A 2,772-nucleotide genomic window follows, 5' to 3' on the forward strand; every position below is an offset into this window, starting at 1 on the left:
ATCCATCCCAGTGTCATGGTAACCAATCCGAAGAAGGCCAAATGTTTTGACCTCTTCAAGGTAACTTCCGGAACAAGAAGGTTGGCTGCAGTTCCGTAAAATTAGAAAGCGAAGATTTATTTTAGCTTTTTTTGTAATATGTCGCCTCCCTAAATATTGCCTAATGAAATGGAAGGCGCAGTGGTTTAACAAATACAAATTTTGCATGCTCTGTTTAAGCGAATGTGTGTGGAGGGCATTATGGAATGCAAGCCAACTCTGGAGTAAATGAACTCACATTCAACAAAACGCGGATTGTGGCATCACTGGCCATCACTGAGAGGATAACACGTCCTACCAACTTCTGTCGAGGCATGCGGCTCCTCACCGCTGCCCAAACTGGTGAGGCAAGTGCAGTATTCAACTTACCCAATAAATTTTAAGGATTGCAAACGGTGCCTCTCAAGTCTTCCTTTAACAATCAAGAGAGAAGGAGTGTAGAAATGAGGAAAAGCAGGACTTTAAGATGCAAGGGAAAGACATGCAATGGAAAGAACGGCTGGATAAACGACTACGACCAGGCAAAGAGGAAGGTTAGTAGGCAGAAGCGTATGTAGGCAGGCAGGCAGGCAGGAAGGGCGGAAGAAAGATAGAAGTGGAGGGAACAAGCAAAGAATGAAGGGAGATAGGTGGGCTACACTTCTACTTTTGGCATCCTTCACACCACTCGCACACAATGATGCATTCGGAGTCACGTGCCTCATGTTGACTGCATTTCGTCATGCTCAATCCTTATCGTTGGTTGACAGCTAGCCAACCTATCTTGTCAAGTTATCCGTCATGTTATCCCTCTTCTTTGAGCAGAACTGCTTAATAAGTAGCTCAGCATAGCGGAGCAGAGTCAGGGTGGGCACTGTTACCAATTGCCATACTTTTGAGATTCCTTCCAATCCTATTATAGACCACCTACTGAGGGTTCAAGACTGTGGAGTTCTAACTCACTACTTGATGACGCCCACGTCCTCACTTTGCTTTGACCACCTGTACCATCGATGGCGCTGCGCACCTCAATGCTTTTACCAAAATCATCAGGTCATCGAAACACTTTCTTTTGGCACAGCGTTTACATTTCTATCAACAACTACTGCCGGCAGTTTTGATTGCACTATGCTTGGAGCACTGTCTGATGTGTTTAAACAACTTTTTGATACTTACTTTCATTTGGTAGTTAAAAGTTACTTCAATACGCTAATAATACCCACTCGTCAATATGTCCGTCAGCTTCAAGCAGACCTACTTAATCAAATAAGTAGTATAGCAGGTGTGTAAGGTGGAGTAGGGTTAAGCAGCCCTACAATTTTGCCCACTTTCCCATGATTTTAGGCGGCAGGTTTAAGAAATCAGCAAAATCTTGTAGCACATCACACACTACAGCAACAAGACTGCGGAGCGCTGACTCACTACTTGATGACGCCCACGGTCTACCTTTCCGTTTACACTTTTCTAATCTCTGCTGGCAATTTGTAACTAGTTGTGTTTACGGAAAACCAGTAAATCGTTCAAGCACATTAGACAGTGGTTTAGGAATAGCGTAATCTAACCTGCTTTTACTAATCTTCGCAAGAAGGGTAGATGCTACGTTGACGAAACAGTTTAAATTAAATGGAGAATTTTGGTAAACGCCCTTAGGTGCACAGCGCTGACGGTAAAAAACGAGAGCAAATAGAAAGATGGGACGTGGGCGTCACGGGGTAGTGAGTCAGGACTTTGGAGCCTTCTAGCCTTGGAAAGTGATGCGTTACACGTTTAAATGGCCTCTCAAAACTGTGGCAACGGACGCTAATTCTACCCAGTGCTACTTATTTACTTAAGTAGAACCATTTAAGGGAAATGGATATAATAAAAAATATGTGGGAAAATTGACTAGCTGTGGAGCTCGACAAGGATAAGGCATTGCAAAATCCATTTTACAAAACCCAATTTATGTAAATATAGTGTCAGTGAGTTTGGGACCAAATGTGTGGTCTACATTCCATTCTGATTGCAATCCATTTCTCTTTCCTTCTTCTTTATTTATACGCACTTTTTCTTTACCCTGACTCCTTCCCCCCATTCTTCCTCCCTAAGTTTCCTCTCTTTTGAGTAAAAAAAAAGCTAAAGAAATAAAAAATTTGCGATTCATAAAATATATTGAGTAGGATAAACATCCTACTTGCCTCACATGTTTTAGCAGTGATGAGAGGCCGTGCCGCATGAGAGAAAATGGTTAGACGTGTTACTTTCTCAGTAGTGATTTGCCAAATAGGTATAATCAGAGAAATTGACTAGCCTTAAACCACCAAATGAAAGTGGCCATAAAAAAGTTGTTTAAGCACATCACACAGAGCTATAAGAATGGTGCAATCAAAGCTGCCTGCACTCGTCGTTGATAGGAATCGAAACATTGTGCTAAAGAAAGTGATGACTAGTGATTCTATAATGCGTCCTTTGTTGCATACATGTTTCTTTGCTTCAGAGTTGGGTAACATTTCACGATGAATGGCACACATTTTGCTTAAACAAAGTACCCCAAAATTGCATTTTTAAACCACTGTGCCTTCTAATTCATTAAGTAATATTTAGAGAGGCGGCATTTTACAAAAAAAGCTAAAATAAACCTTCGCTTTCTAATTTTACGGAACTGCAGCCAACCTTCTTGTTCTGGAAGTTACCTTGAAGAGGTCAAAACATTTGGCCTTCTTCAGATTGGTTACCATGACACTGGGAGACACCTGTTGTAGAGAACTTACCTAA

Source organism: Echinococcus granulosus (genome assembly GCF_000524195.1).
Source record: "Echinococcus granulosus chromosome Unknown EG_S00028, whole genome shotgun sequence".
Classification (NCBI taxonomy): Eukaryota; Metazoa; Platyhelminthes; class Cestoda; order Cyclophyllidea; family Taeniidae; genus Echinococcus; species Echinococcus granulosus.